Below are 16,925 nucleotides of genomic sequence, written 5' to 3'. Positions count from 1 at the left end.
GAGCAATTTGCATATTCAGCAGAGATGTATAGTAGGACACCTCAGAGCTCATTCCAATCTAAATAATCGCAAATACCTTCTGTTTTAAAGAGAAACTCCGACCAAGAATTGAACTTAATCCCAATCAGTAGCTGATACCCCCTTTTACATGAGAAATCTATTTATTTTCACAAACAGACCATCAGGGGGCGCTGTATGACTGATATTGTGGTGAAACCCCTCCCACAAGAAGCTCTGAGTACCGAGGTACTTCTGGCAGTTTCTTGTCTGTGAACCTTGTTGCCTTGTGGGAAGTAGCTGTTTACAGCTGTTTCCAACTGCCAAAACAGCATACAGCAGCTACATCCCTTGCCATCAGTAAAAATGTCACCATGTGATAAATGTCAGAATATAAATCAGGGATTTAAAAGATTTTACAATGGGCAAACACTGACTAAATCATTTATACATAATTATTGCAAAAATGAAGCACTTTTTTTTTATTACGTTATTTTCACTGGAGTTCCTCTTTAAGAAGGTACATTTCTGCTATACATAGCTTTTTAGTAAGAGGGCTTTTTAGTCCCTTACAAACTCCTAGGAGTTCTGGTTCACCATGAACTTGCTGGGCAATCTGTTACACTGATTCAAGTGGCTTCAAATTTCTCTTGAAAGCTTAAAGTGGATCGAGATAAACTTTTACTCATTGCATAATTGTGTTCCTTTCCTATTGTTTATAGGGCATTTCTCAAGCCAAATACTTTTTTTGTTTTGTTTTAATACTCTAATTCCCTACAAACTAAACAAGCCTCACCCACAGCTCCTTTTGTGCCTTGGCACTGTAGCAAGGGCTTATGGGAGCTCACTAGCCATTGATTTCAGAGGCAGAGGGGTGGAGGGAGGAAGAGAGGGGACTGAATTTACACACAGGCAAGCTGATAGCATCTCCAGCCCTCAGCCTGTGACAATGTGACAAACAGAACATGGCTGCCCTCATTGTATCACAGGAATAAATCAAGCTTTTGAAGCTGTTTGCAGCTAGATATGCTGTGTAAACTATCTAAACTTTAGATAAGATATATAGACAAGTTACTTGTTATAGTTCGTTTTCCATCTCGGATCCGCTTTAAAAAGACACTGAAGCGAAAAAAAATATATGATACAATGAATTGGTTGTGTACTATGAATAATTACTAGAAGATTAGCAGCAAAGAAAATATTCTCATATTTTTATTTTCAGGTATATAGTGTTTTTTCTAACATTGCATCATTCTATAATGTGCAGATTACACAACACTCAGCATTCAAAATGAGTCTTTCAGAGCAGTCTGTGAAGTAATGACCTCTCCTCCAGCAGAGGAAAAGTAAATAGTCCAGGAACAGTTGAGATAATAAAAGTCAGATAACAGCCCTCTCCACCACTAAGTTAGTCGGAAAGCTTAATAGCTTTTTTGCATAGAGATAACTGGAGTTTCTCAACTCTTCCTGTACTGGAAACAATTAGACTGATGTATCTGATCTTAATGTTTTCTTTCTTAGCTATACTACACATACAAATCATAATATCATTTTTTTTTTCGCTTCAGTGTCTCTTTAAAAGGAAACCTAAAGTAATTGAAAAAAAAAAGCCAGTTTAAAGAGAAACTCCGACCAAGAATTTAACTTTATCCCAATCAGTAGCTGATACCCCCTTTTACATGACAAATCTATTGCATTTCACAAACAGACCATCAGGGGGCGCTGTATGACTGATATTGTGGTGAAACCCCTCCCACAAGAAGCTCTGGGTCCGCTGGTACTCTGGGCAAACTGCCACAATGTAACAATGTTCACAGACAGGAAACAGCTGTCTGTAACAGCCAGAACAGCTAGAAAACAGCTACATAACCTGCCCACAGTAACAATGTCACCATGTAATACATGTCAGAATGTGAATCTGGGAGAGGAAAGATTTTACAATGAGAAAACACTGACTAAATCATTTATACATAATTATGGTAAAAATGAAGCACTTTTTTTTTTATTACATTATATTCACTGGAGTTCCTCTTTAACTTATTTGGGGCTTCTGCAGCCGCCCTATGCCGTGACATACCGATTGCGCTCCTGTCGCTAGGAGCATCCTGCGCATGCACAGTACGACAAAGTCCTCAATTCACTAGGATCATGCTGGAGATAAGGCAAGAGAAAAAAAAAAAAAAAAAAAAAAAAAAACTTACCTCCACACATCACAGAGATAAGTTTTCACAGTGAGTTATCTTATCAATTCAGTCCTTAAAGTGGATCGGAGGTGAACTTTTAATCATTGCATAATTGTGTTCATTTCCTATTGTTTATAGGGCATTCCTCAAGCCATGTACTTTTTTGTTTTTGTTTTAATACTCTAATTCCCTATAAACTAAAACCACGCCCACAGGTTTTCAGTGAGCCTTGGCAGTAGCAAGGGCTCATGGGAGCTCAGTCTGGGGAGGAGGAGGTGTTACTAGCCATTGATTTCAGAGGCAGAGGGGAGGAAGGAGGATGGGGATTAGGTTTTTTTCACAGGCTGAGTGCTCAAGATACAGATAAGCCTGCCTCTGTGTAATGTTTACAAACAACATGGGTGCTGTCATTGTATCACAGGAAGAAATAATCATTTTCTATTAAAGCTGTTTGCAGCTATATTTGCTGTGTAAACTATCTAAACTTTAGATAAGAGGATCTGCTTTAAAGAGGAACTCCAGTGAAAATAAATGTAATAAAAAAGTGCTTAAAGTGAACCAGAGACGTAACACCCTCATGTATTTTACCATATAGATCAGTGGGAACACTAGAGAAAACGCCTACTCTGCTCTGTTTCATTCCTCATGTAAAATACATGAGGGTGATTCGTCTCTGCTTCACTTTCATTTTCACAATAACTATGAGGGTGCTTCGTCTCTGGTTCACTTTCATTTTTACAATAACTATGTATAAATAATTTAGTCAGTGTTTGCTCATTGTAAAATCTTTCCTCTCCCTGATTTACATTCTAACAGTTATCACATGGTGACATTTTTACTGCTGGCAAGTTATGTCACTGAAAGTAGCTGCTGCTTGCATTTTTTGGCAGTTTTAAACAGCTGTTATTTCCAACAATGCAACAAGGCTCCCACAGTGTGATGTCAATACCTCAGTGCTGTGAGGTGCTGACATGATTTGTGGGAGGGGTTTAACCACAAAATCAGCCATACAGAGCCCCCTGATCTGTTTGAGAAAAGGAATGGATTTCTCATGGAAAAAAAAGGGGTATCAGCTACTGATTGGGATGAAGTTCAATTCATGGTTGCGGTTTCTCTTTAACTCCTCTGTAGTTATTTTCACATGCAGTTTATTAATAGCCTGTCTAACTTTAGAATTCTGTAGTTATTTTAAGGATTGAATAGTTACCTTTAGAGATTTCTCTTTAACTTAAAGACAGAAGAGTTACGTTTACTACATGCCTTATCACCACGGTGATAAACACTAAAAAAACAGCTCAGAAACGTTATTAAAGACAGGAGATAAGCGTAGTGAACTGAAGCCAAAGTCTGATACTGTGCATGCGCAGGACGTTCCAGGGGGCGAGAGCGAGCTCGAGGATGCAGTGGCTATTGACTTACTGAATTGCCAGAAACGAAAGTGGGTCGCTGCGGGGTACCTAATCGATTTGTCACAGCACAGGCAGCACTTAGCTACACTCTGCCCCAGTAGCAGTTAGCAAAACTCTGCCACCACTAAACGCAGATTGGATGCAGAATGGATGTAGAAAAACTGACTCCAATTAATGCCTATGGGAAAATCTGCATCAGAAAAATTGCGTTTAGTGGAAACGGGCCCATAGGCATTCGTTGGAGTCAGTTTATCTGCATCCAATCTGCGTGTAGTGGAAACAGGCCCTAAGCCAGCTACAACAGCTATTGCTCTTCGAGCAGCAGCAGGCAGTTAGCACCACTTTGTCAGCAGCAGTTAGACAATCCAGGCAACAAAGCCTGCAACAAATGTCTCTATCCGTCTGTCTGGCCCCATTCCCTCCAGACACAGCTCTACTGATTGGATAGTGGTCCTGTCAATCAAAGCTGCACAAAAAGAACAATCGACCAGAGACGACCAGATTGATCCTTCCAGTCTACCACTTTTCTCCCCACAAGTCACATACTATATTGTTGCCCAGAGTCCTGCATGTGAAAAGAAACAGATATTAACCTATTTTTACATCTGAAAGTTCTATTCATGAGGTTAAGAATAATCTCAAATTCAGATCAAAATCTTTTTATGCAAAGCATGAATGCAGGTTACACTGATATAGTGCTACATTGCTAAACTAGCTCTAGTTCTGAAGGGGTTAACAACTTACTCTGAAACATAAACCTAAACATAAGTCAAACTTGTGTTTGTCAGCATTGTCTGTGGAAGTAGTGCTCTACTATTAAGACGTCTGCTATTGTGAAGCCTTAGGCCCGGTTCACATTAGCGTTCCCTGTCCGGATCCGCCTGATCGGATCAGGACCATATACTGTACAAACAGAATGTACGTTCCGCATAGCAATGCAAAGGCTATGCGGACGTTCACACGCGTCCGTTCCGTACAGTACGGAGCAGGACCGGATCCGGACACTTTTCCAACATGCGCTATTTTTTTGGTCCGGCTCATCCGACCCACGCACCCGGACCGGAGTCTGACTGCACCATCCGGATAAAGAAAACCAATGGAAAACGGAAGCACAGAACAAACTGGAGACAACACCGGACGTTCTACCCCACTTCCTATGCGTATTTATAGCAGACATTTCAGATGGGGACACATGGGCCCAGCATATCTGGAGTGGGGCAGCAGTGACACACGTGCTGGAGCTGTTTTAGCAGTATGTCGGAGGTGGAGGTGAGGCCTACAGCGGAGGACCTGATTCTACAGGTGCACCTTCTGCAGACCCCAACAAATTTTAAGGTATTTTGTTTTTTGTTCCCCCCCCCCCCCCACGGATCCAGATGGCAGCCTGAAGCAGTCCTGATGCAAACGGATCGGAACCGTACGGTTCCAATCCGGATCAGGTCCTGATACGATCCGGATCCGGTCTGTTTGCATGCCAAATCGCAAGTTTGTTTGCATGCCAAAACGCAAAGCTAGGAACACACATTCAAATACTGCTGCCAGGAAGGGTCAGGACTTGATCATTCAGATGTCAGTTCAGGGAGTGATGCTAGGCAGACGCATTGCTAGCCATTCTGTTGCTATGGAGGAGGGAGGAGAGACTGCATGTGGTGCGTGATTGAGAGGTACAGGTATGGAGGGAGAACAGTGGATTTAACCAGGGCACAGAGGCGTTAGGCCAGCAGTTCGAGTCTCCAGCTGAAGATTCAGATGGAATCGGTGACGGCTGTATAAGTGGCTAAATTATAGGCTGAGGTGGCGCCTAACAGCCATCTCAAACAAGCATTTACTGTGTGCATGAGGCTCTACTTAGACATTAGTATCTGACTGCAGTGCAAAAAACAATGGTTCATGACAGTAGCCCTGTGTTTGTCCTGCCTACTGAAGCTGACCTTTTTTTATGCAGACTTTCTATAACTGATAGAGTGCTGGGTTATGGCACACAAGTGACATGAATAATGCATCACTTGAGCATCTTCTACCGTCATCTCCCCTCCCACAGTACAGCACGTTGCTGAGCCTGCACATCTGTACAGGGATAGTGAAACTCAGCAAAGCCAAGTATTGGATGAGGGTCGCTGGCTTTCTGTCAAATGAAATACCACAACCAATCTTTTTGGATGGCAAATTTTTCATCTCTGCATACTGGGGAGAACACTGTGCTTCATATGCAAATCTTGCTTGCCATGGGAAGTCACTGCCCACCTTACATTAGCACTAGTAAGTTAAGCTATTGGCAAGACACAGGAGAGGGGGGAAAAAAGTCAAAAATACTTTCCAAGGATACTTAAGACTTGATCCTTATACACGATGACAATCGTTAAAATTTAGCCATACAAACGCTCAAACCAACTGGTGGTGAAATTCAGAGGACTATTGGGCAGACATTATTGGCCAGTGTGTACATGTCAACTGTCATTGTTCCAAAGAATGTGCACAAGTCCTCTGAAATGTCACTTCTGCTTGCTCAAATGACAATAGTCTGGAATATCAGTGTGCAAGTTCAAAAGAAGGGCATTTTTGGCTTTTTTTTTAAGTGCCGGGGATTTTCAAAAATTGCCCTAAAGGCGCTTGTGCAATGATTCCCTATTAGAGTGTTCACACGAGCGGTTTGATTACTATCCACTCACCAAAGCACTGCCTGTACCATTTTTGGGGCAGTTTGCCTATATCAGCAGGTATAGCGAAATCGCAACACCCTTGAAAAAGCTCTTGGTATAACGATTTCCACAGCGCTTTTAAGAATAAATACATTGTATTTATTATTTTCCGGGTCAAAGAATTCCCTACCCGACTAGCATCAGAAAGTGAAAAAACAAATAGCTCTTAGAAAAGCGCTTTATAAAAAAATTGCAACGTGCAGGTAAGCGCCAAGGAGGCACGAAAAATAATCGCGCACAAAAATCACAAAACTCTGGTGTCAGCAATTGCGATTTTAGATGTGCACAAGGCCTTAAACTACTCACCATCCTCCTGCTGCTTGTTGTTCAGGTTCCCTCCAGTTGCCCGTTTCAGGTCCTCTTCCACTCCCCACACTCCTAGATGTTCCTCCGAACAGCAATCCAGCGATTCTTAATTGCACAAGTCCGGTTCAGATTCATGCAAGCACAGTCCTGAATTGCTTGTGCCTGCCCAATTTCTTCAGAACTATTTGACTGGGGAAGCCAGTATAAAGAAGATGGGGAATGGGAAGGACCCTAAAGACAACAAGCAGCATGAAGAGGGGCACCAGCGAGTAATATAGAGCACTATGGGCTTAATTCAAACTTTTTGCCCTTTAGGGGTACTTTGAATAGAAGGAACATGTTTACATTAGAGCCGAGCTTCAGCCACAAAAATACAAATGTCCTGCTCTAAACCCAAAATCTAAAGATATACTAGTGATGTAATAGAATAAAAATAGATCTGCAAACACTTTTTTTTCTCTTGGAAACCAACCAGTCACACTGCTATTTAGCACTTCTAGCCAGCACTGAACTAAAAGCCAAAGTCCAACACCCTCCTTTCCACAGCACACTGCAATGGGTAGCGATGGTCAATGAGCTGCAAATCATTTCAAGTTGATGCAGAATTATGCAAAAAGTGTGCAAGTGTATGCAGTGTGAAAACTGACAAATCGTATTCTACCTTGGCAACATCTGATTGGTGCATTTTCAAGCTGCAAAAATGTGCGTAATCCTGCATAACTATAAAATGTTAACACTCCCATAACTTCAGTTCCCAAAGCACGGTGCTTGGGGGTAATATTTGACTCTTCTCTCTCTTTTATTCCTCATCTTAACTCCATAACCAGCTCCTGCCATCTCCAACTCAAAAATACATCTCGCATCGGTCCCTTTCTCACTCAAGACACAACCAAAATGTTAATACATGCTCTTATAATTTCTCGTCTGGACTACTGCAACATACTACTTTGTGGACTACCTTCTAACAGACTGGCCCCGCTCCAGTTGGTACTGAACTTAGCTGCTCGTCTCATTCATCTTTCTTCTCGATCTTCCTCTGCTGACCCTCTCTGTCAAGCTCTTAACTGGCTGCCAATTAACCAAAGGATCCAGTTCAAACCACTAACCCTAATCTACAAAGCTCTCCACAATCTCTCTCCCCAGTACATATCCTCACTAATTTCCAGATACAAACCCAATCGCAATCTCAGATCTGCACACGATCTTCTGTTGTCCTCCTCTAGAACCACCTCCTCACATTCACGCTTACAAGATTTTACACGCGCTTTACCCCTTCTCTGGAATTCCCTCCCACAACACATCCGTCACTCGCCAACCTTTGTTACCTTTAAACGCTCTTTAAAAACTATTTTGTTCCGACAAGCATATGCGCTACCTTAGGCCACTTCCCTTTGTCCTAAGACTAAATTGCACTCCTACTAGGTATCCTAAAACACATTGCCTTTATATATTTTATCGTATACTACCCCTCGTTTCCCCCCATTCCCTTTAGATTGTAAGCTCGCAAGGGCTGGGCTCTCCCCCCCTTTTGTGTCTTGGAAATCATTATTCATTTTATTCATCATGTTACTTTTATCAGTGGCCTTACCAATTCTGTATTTTGTATGCTGTATCATTTTTTGTATTTTGTCACCAATTATGTATCTTGTGTATTAGTGTACACCATTATCTGTTTTATGTACCCCATGTTTGTTTCTTACTTTGTACAGCACCACCGAATATGTTGGCGCTTTATAAATCAATAAGAATAAATAATAAGAATAAGAATAAGAACAACAATTATTATTATTATTATTATTATTATTATTAGCATCTTGCTTACCATCCCTACAGATGAGGATCACTCAGTCTACAATGCAGCATCCTATCCCCAGTGCAAGAAGTGAAGATGTGCAAAAGCAGGTTAACATGACCACAACCTCCACCGAAGAAAACATGCAAACAATGGACTAGTAGTAGTACCACTAGTACTAGTAAGTAAGTAGTAGTGGAGAATAACAATGAGATGTTCATTTTCCAAGTTTATTTTAGATTTGTTGTAGATTGCATCTCTGATCATTTCATCGGTATGGATGGTGAAGGAGATACCAATAATTCCAAGATGATGAAGATTTTAGGCAAATTTAAAAAGAACGAAGTAAGAGATATATGGAGGCTGCCATATTTATTTCCTTTTACACTGCCTGGCAGTTCTGCTGAACTTTCTAGGCAGCAGTGTCTGAATCACACACCTGAAACAAGCATGCAGCTAATCTTGTCAGAAACACCTGATTTGCTGCATGCTTGTTCAGGGTCTATGGCTAAATAATATTAAATGCAGTGGGTCAGCTGGACAGCCAGGCAATGTGCTTGGTTTAAGGCCTCTTTCACACAGAGAGATGTTGCGTTAGAGGGGACGTTAAGGTCACATAACGTTCCCCTAACGCAACGCATGGTGGTGCTAAACTCGGACGCTACATAGAGATGCGTTATGCGTCTCTTGGTACGCCATTTTCATTCGATACTGGTAGAACGAAAGTGGCGCATGCATCCAAAAGACTGTGGAGACCACGTGATCGGAACACTCCGCATCACGTGGTCCCGCCAGCCAATCACTGCACAAAGCGGCCGCTCCAGGAAGTAAACTCTGCACATCACACAGTGCAGTGAATATTAATTAGCCATGTAGCTAGGGACAATAGCGGTCTCTCCCCTCCTCCTCTCCTGCACTGAGCATGTGCAAACAGTCTAATGCGGCTAAAACCACATAGAACGCACAGCATGCTGCACTTTCTTTGAACGTCCAGCGTTACACTGTAATGCAACATGGGCACTGTGAACAGCCCATTGATTTTTCATTACTGTGAGTTGGGCTGCGTTACAGGCTGCTCTAACGTGCGCCTGTAACGTCTTACTGTGAAAGCAGCCTTTTTGTTGAAAGTACACCCTGCTCCAGAAAGAAACATGGAATAAATGTAGTAATCTTTGGTTGTTTCGCCGCAATAATTTCTATATAATGACAGAAGTACAATTGCCAATCTCTGGAGACGACACTTCACTGCACAAGATGGTTTGAGTTACACTGCTGGAATAAATTAAACAGATAAAAGCAGTTTATTACAGGTTTAGAAGTATAAGGCAGCAATTTGAAGAATGATTATACCCAGTCTAGCAACATGCTTACTTCGGATATTTCAAGCAGACCTATACCTATCATTATCATATTTCACAAGAATGAGGGAGGCATTAACATTAGATCACATTCAGAGACATGTATGTAACGTCTGCTTGTAGATTACTGTTTTGAACTCTGCTTTAAACCAGTCTCTGTCCCGCTTACATGCCCCAAGCAACCATGGAAACAGGAAAGGAGGAAGCTGGTTGGTTGCTGGGAGGAAAACAGAATACTTGCAGCAGACTTCACATGACCCCACTAGCCCATTCAATAAATAATCAATTGTGGACAGTTGATCAAATAAAAGCTTAACCGGGAATGCCTAAATATTTGATGATCAGTTGGGGTCACATAACTTTGCATTAACACGAAGTTTTGAATCAGGAAGATTTATTGTCTAACTTAAAAGAATGAGAGTAAGCTTTCGCTACTCTGCCTTCTTCAGACTGCGGGTTTATTGAACATTTTCAAAGCGATTTTTGAAATCATTACGATTTGAAGGAATGTGATTCTTCCTTGCTTTCCTTTAACCGTGATCACTCTAAAAATGCTACATGCACACATTAAGATCTCATACAAAACACCTGATTGCGGCAGTGGAATCACCCTCATAGGGTTCCACTGTCCTAGTGCCAATCGCTGACTATTAGCAACGGCACCAGGAGCTCAGATAGTGGGCGCCGACCCTTAGGCCTCTTTTCCATGGGCAGTTGATAGGCAGTGAAATGCCTCTCAAACTCTCACAACTGCTTGCTGCTGCCTGGCAACTGCTTGCTGAGCACACAGTTCAACTGCCCGTGGAAAAGAGGCCTTAGTTTGCCAAATCAATTCACTACAACCTAGGTATGGTCACCTAAAGTCTGCTCCCATACTTTGTTCAGAGGCCTACAGCCGAGATGAACAATCAGGGTCCTTTTCCACAAGCAGTTAAAGTGGATCCAAGAGAAACTTTTACTCAATGCATAACTGTGTTCCTTTCATATAGTTTATAGGGCATTCCTCAAGCCAAATACTTTTTTTTGTTTTTTTTGTTTTAATACTCTAATTCCCTATAAACTAAACAAGCCTCGCCCACAGTTTTTTCAGAGAGCCTTGGCACTGTAGCAAGGGCTTATGGGAGATCAGTTTGGGCAGGAGGAGGTGGTTACTAGCCAGAGAATTCAGAGGAAGAGGGGAGGTGGGAGGAGGAGAGCAGAGTGAATTTGTCACAGGCAGAGAGCTGGAGATGCTATCAGCTTTGCCTGTGTGTAATATGACAATCAGAACATGGCTGCCCTCATTGTATCACATGAATAAATAATCATAAACTGTTGAAGCTGTTTGCAGCTAGATTTGCTGTGTTCTGTAGAGATAAACAATATATGTATTGTAGACTGAAACTGAGCCAATCAAATACATTAGATGCCAATTAGGATTAGTTTAATTCAAAGCGGCATGCCATTAGTACCAAATATTTTAAAATTAGCATCTAATTGGGGATTGTTTACATATAATGCTAAAAAACAGCAAGTCTATAGTTGCGATTCCTCTAGACAGGTAACAAGGTACATACTGTTAAAATATTATGACAACAACCTCCTACTTCCTAGAATGATGAATTCAAACAACAGAATGCAAAACAGTTTGTGGTGGCAGATTTTCCTAGACCTCAGGTTATCACCTTGACACAATCACAGCAGACTCACTATGCATTAACATAACTACGCAACAGAGCAAATATTGAGAGCAGCGCTGAACGTCCGCACGCTGCAGGCAAAGCAGCACTCGTCTACAGAAAGGTTTCTTTACTTAACAAGGATGCGGTAAATTCTACAGAATGCTTACGGCAGACCCTTTTTCATCACAATCATGGCAAGTGCACGCTGGATCTATTTATAGGAGGAGGATGGAATGGATGTTCTGCTGGTTTGGGTCACGTGATAGAGTTGTTTACTGATGACATAAATATGCACCCTGCATCAGTTCGGCACACAGTCCTGCCTATGCATCGTCCCTATTCATCCCTGGGAAAAATGCTCCCATTCCCCTTCTGCTTCCGGGCTTTTGTTGCAGCACTTATGAGACAGGCAAGGTCTCTGCAGGTTCAATCCATCCTATTCACGCCACAGAATCAAAAGGAGCAAGATGTCTGCGAAAAAGACAACCTCCTGAAAATAGATCTCAATTTTGCAGCTGCCTTCTTCCTTATTTGTTATGTGTACCATGAAAACAAGCAGTATTAACTACTCAATGCCTTTTAAACCCCACGTATCACCCTACATTAATCAATTCACCATACGCAGCCTGTCGTAATGGCTTTTTCTGCTATGCTCTGTAAATTCAGGCAGTTTTCATGGATCACCAACTTTCCCACCACTGTCACTGTTTTTTGTTTTTTTTTCACCACTGTGTATCATCACTATTACTTCTAATTCTTCTCATATTTACCTAGCCAATGTTTACTGAAGATGAATATTCAACCAAAGAATGTAATAATAAATATTCATTGAATTCTTAGCACCTGTTAAAGTACACCTGGAAAAAAAGAGGAGGCTACCATATTTATTGTCTTCCCATTCCTGCAGCAGCCCGGCGTCTAATTCCAAACGCTTTTCTGCAAGTTTTGCTTTCGGCTGCGCTTACTCGCGTGCGGCATTTTTCATCCCTGCAGCGGGACACAGAAGCCTAGCAGTAAACAATCCTGGAAGCATCATGTTACTTCCAGGATGGGTTGGGGGGTGGTCAAAAATGCAGTGGTTGCGCAAACGATAGTACAGACAGCTGTCCATTTATCTGAATGAACAGTTACTCGACGGGTGCCGCAGACATAGTTTAGAACCCTTTTCCACTAGCACTTGAAAGGCAGTGAAAAGATATTGAACTCTCATAACTGCTTGCTGCTGCCTGGCAACTGGTCACTAAGTGCACAGTTCAGCCGCCTGTGGAAAAGAGCCCTTATGCTGGGCATACACGATGCGTTTATGCGCCGGAATCGAGCCGCTGGCTCGATGCCGGCGCGTCCCGCGGATCGACTCCCGTTTGGCCCCACAGGCACTTCGTTATCAGCCGCTCGTTTCTTCCACTGTCCACCCGCGGGGATCAAGCGCAGAATCGATCCGCCGCGGTGATCGGACAGGTTGGATATTATCAATCGAGCCATCAGCAGCTCGATTGATAAAAACTATCTAAAACGGTAATGCCCAGCATTAGTGTTACAGAACTGTCTGTGTGATCCAGCCCTAAACAAAACCAGGTGCCTGGCAGTCCCCCTGACCTCTTAAGCCCAATCTACACGATACGATTCTTTATACGATTCGATTACGATTCTATTTACGATCCGATTAAATCTGACATGTCCTATCGGGATTTGATTCGATTCAATTCAATTTGCCATTGTTTTGCAATGGCAAAACGAATCGAATTGAATCCCGATCGGACATGTTGGATTTAATCAGATCGTATAAAGAATCGTATCGTGTAGATTGGGCTTTAAAGAGACACTGTAGTGAAAAAAAAATATGATATAATGAATTGGTTGTGTACTATGAACTATGAATAATTACTAGAAGATTAGCAGCAAAGAAAATATTCTCATATTTTTATTTTCAGGTATATAGTGTGTTTTCTAACATTGCATCATTCACTAATATGTGCAGATTACACAACACTCTGCATTCAAAAAGATTCTTTCAGAGCAGTCTGAACTAATGACCTCTCCTCTAGCAGATAAAAAGAAAACTGTTTACTTATAGTTGAGATAAAAGTCAGAAGACAGCCCTCTCCACCACTTTGAAAGTGGTAGAGATAAATGGCTTTTTTGCATAGAGATAACAACTGTAGTTTCTTAACTCTTCCTGTACTGGAAACAATTACACTGATGTCTCTGATCTTAATGTTTTATTTCTTAGCTGTGCTACACATACAAATCATAATATAATTTTTTTTCCGCTTCAGTGTCTCTTTAAGAGGGCAATAGTAGTGTCTAAACTACGAACTAAAAGTATCAAAGGCAGAGAGAGGATCAGCGGGTCAGCCGGGCAATTTGCATAATTTAAAAGGACATAAATGTCAGTCTCCATACCCCTCACTTCAGTTGTCCTTTAAGGCCACTTTCACATGGGAGGCTGAAAGCAATAACCTCACCACCTGTTATCTGATTCCATGCCCCAAAGCGCCTAGTAAAGGCAGCACCTTTGATGCAACGTGTCACTTTTCTTGGCCACCGGGTAACTCCACCTCATGTCAAATACTGACACATGGGGTTTCAAACATTGTCACTAGGCTGTATTAAATTGCAGCAGCCAAAAGATGCCCATGCCTCTTGCCAGGAGGCTGAACTGCCCAACAAGCAGGCAGTTCAGATGACCATCTGAAAGATGCCTAAACCTGGTTCACACTTCAGGATTTGCCTGCCTAGAAAACAAACAAAATGGTTGTGATAGTTTCAGGTTACATTCTTGTACAAGCATGCTAATTGGCTCCCTGCCCCATGGAACAAGGCCAAGCTGTAGTTGAAAAAAGTTGCGAATATGCATGGTTTTCCAGCACATCGGATGGCTCAGGGTGGCGCCACTAGCAAAATATCGGCAATACTACAGATATTCTACAATTGGGCGCTAGATAATCCCACTAATTGAAAAACAGTAATTTTAGCTTTACCTAACCTTCTGCTTGCACTAACCTTCATTTTGTCTACCCCTAACAGTAACCTAACATTAACTAGGCCTAACACTAACTCCCAACGCTAACCTACCACTAAGCTTAACATCAACCTAGCACTCCCTACTAATGCTAACCTACACCCAGTAACTTAGCCCACCACCGATAAGCACCTTCGTATAGCCCTTACCAGGTTACAGAACACTTTGCTTAGTGCTGCTAAAACCAGAGACTAGCACTCTGTAGGAGTACATTTGAAATCGGCGCCGGTAGACTTGGGCGCAGGATACAGCGGTATATAGCTGATCCTGCTTCTGCACAAGTCCGGGCCGATTTAATTACTATTCCCCCTCCAGGCCGACATGGATAGTGGGGGAATAAAATAATTTGGCTTCCAGCGATTGCTGGAGGCCGAATTATTATGTTTTTAAGCAACTTCGGCTCCGTCTTCTGACAGAGCCGACGTTACTGAGTGCTGCAATAGGAGTGATTCCTATTGTAGTCTATGGAGGCGCCGGCTGCGTCCAAATCTAGCAGCGCTGAAAAGCAATGCTCCGCTCTGTAGGAGCACAGGCACTACCAAATTTCTGGAGTCACAAGTAGCCCACGTGACATGGTCTCATACTGGACTCATGTTTACATCATGTGATGTAAACATCACACAGCAATGACAACAACAACAAGGCCAAATTAAGACTGAAGGTTACCAAGGTGACCAAAGGTCACTCAGTGTGGGGAGTAAAAGATAAAGGAAATGCATGTAACCATTTGTTTCAGATTGTTTTAATGGTTTTATGAAAATAAAGACTTCTTTCTGAAGGCAAGTCATAAGATATTTACACAGCTATACAAAACAAAACGTCCTTACTGAGATGGATTAAAAAGTAGTATTAACCACTGGGTAATTTTTACATAAAATAGTGTTAGATACATGGAGAATAGCACTGACTAGGGTGCATACACACATCAAATTTTGATTGGCCAATCACCAATTTTACCACTTCCACGAGGGCTAACAAAATTTGAATACTATGAACAGAGTATGTGAGATCTTATAATACATAGAAGGAGATAAAATTAGCCAATCATTAGTCAATTAAAATTGGAGGTGCGCAAGCACGAAAAAGGAGGCATATTTAACACATAAGGCCTGGAACCCACTACAAACCGCTAATCGCAATCGCTAGAGTTTTGTATGAGCGGTTTGTAAGCGATTTCATGAGTGATTTTGGTAGCATTTGTAAAGAGTGTCAGCTTTTTGCCAGCGATTGTGTAGCGTTTTTAATTCTGATTGGTCCTTTCAATTAATTGTAACTTACAGTGTACAGAAATGCAAAATCGCTAGCAAAATCGCTCTGTGTAGATTTTGACAAGCGATTATGCCAGCATTTATATACTTTATATTGCAGAAACGCTAATCGCTAAAAATGCTGCATGTCCTGCGTTTGCGATTTTGGTAATCGCAATCGCTCCAGTGGAATTTGGCCCATCCGTTAACATTAGCTGAGCATTTAAGTAAATCGCTAGCAGTTAAATGCTCACAAAATCGCTCTAGTGGGTTCCAGCCACAAGGGTACAAGCAGACAGATCACACAGATGCAAACAATGCGGCGTTGCCATCATAAGGCAACAGTGATCGCGCCAGGGCAACAGGGGCGCCGGATGACCGCCAGTAACCTCAGCGCTGCACAACGGTAGCCAGTTGCCGTGGTAACGAGAGATGAGAGCGGGGCGCTTCACTCACCCAAGCGGCGGACAGGCCGGCTGTCCCGGCGGTTGATGGATGCTACACGCACAAGACACACGTAGAAGATGCTCGCCGCAGCCGGTGTCACCGCCGTGAACACGCACTACAGCCAGTGACGCCGCCACCATGCCTCTGGCAGCCAATCAGCAGCCGGCAAATCAGAGGTGTAACCCTGTCCGTTCGTGAAGCGCAATGCCACGCCCCCCACATCCTTCCTCCAGTGTCATTGAGGACGTTGAGAACTGCTTGCTGGTTGGCTGTAGAAAGTGGCGCGTTGGTGGGGGCTGGAGCGTGACGTCGAGGGAGGCGGGGAAGGGGTTATTAGAGGTCGTAGTTGAGGTGGAGGAATGCAGGCGTTTTATCTCCATGTGTATTACAATGAAACAGGAGCACGTGGTTCTCCTTGGTACAGCCAGCCAAGTGCACTGTTGTCATAGAGCTGGCAGACGATACTCTCCCACACAGAGATGCTGAAGGGCAATCTACAGATAGTTTTTCCCTAATCCCTGTCCCTAGTTACAGACAAGGTAACAATTCACTAAATATTGTCTGTAACCTAAATCAATGTTCAGCGCTGCGTAATATGTTGGCGCTTTATAAATACAATAAATAATAATAATTCACATATACAGGTGCCCCCCTACTTACAAACAGGTTGCATTCCAGGATGTGTTTGTAAGTCGAGTCAACTGGAATATGTTGAGAATTGATTCTGACTAACTTGGATTCGAATGTTTTTGTGTGTTTATTTCATGAATACTAACACCCACAGATGTTGCACAACATGCGCAA

The 16,925-nt window shown here is 42.4% G+C and overlaps 1 protein-coding gene across 1 annotated transcript in view; it reads right to left on the bottom strand.

Moving 5' to 3' along the window:
• Positions 1-16,340, bottom strand: part of ACSL3 (acyl-CoA synthetase long chain family member 3) — a 152,679-nt gene extending 136,339 nt beyond the window's left edge. Inside the window, exon 1 of the mRNA XM_068280564.1 lies at positions 16,131-16,340. The gene's annotated coding sequence lies outside the window, so the exon portion shown is untranslated. The remainder of the gene's footprint in view (positions 1-16,130) is intronic.
• Between the last annotated feature and the right edge of the window lie 585 nt (positions 16,341-16,925).

The sequence above is a fragment of the Hyperolius riggenbachi genome, chromosome 4 (assembly GCF_040937935.1).
Source record: "Hyperolius riggenbachi isolate aHypRig1 chromosome 4, aHypRig1.pri, whole genome shotgun sequence".
Classification (NCBI taxonomy): domain Eukaryota; kingdom Metazoa; phylum Chordata; class Amphibia; order Anura; family Hyperoliidae; genus Hyperolius; species Hyperolius riggenbachi.
The sequence above is the reverse complement of the archived record's forward strand: the minus strand, read 5'-3'. Positions and strand labels throughout refer to the sequence as shown.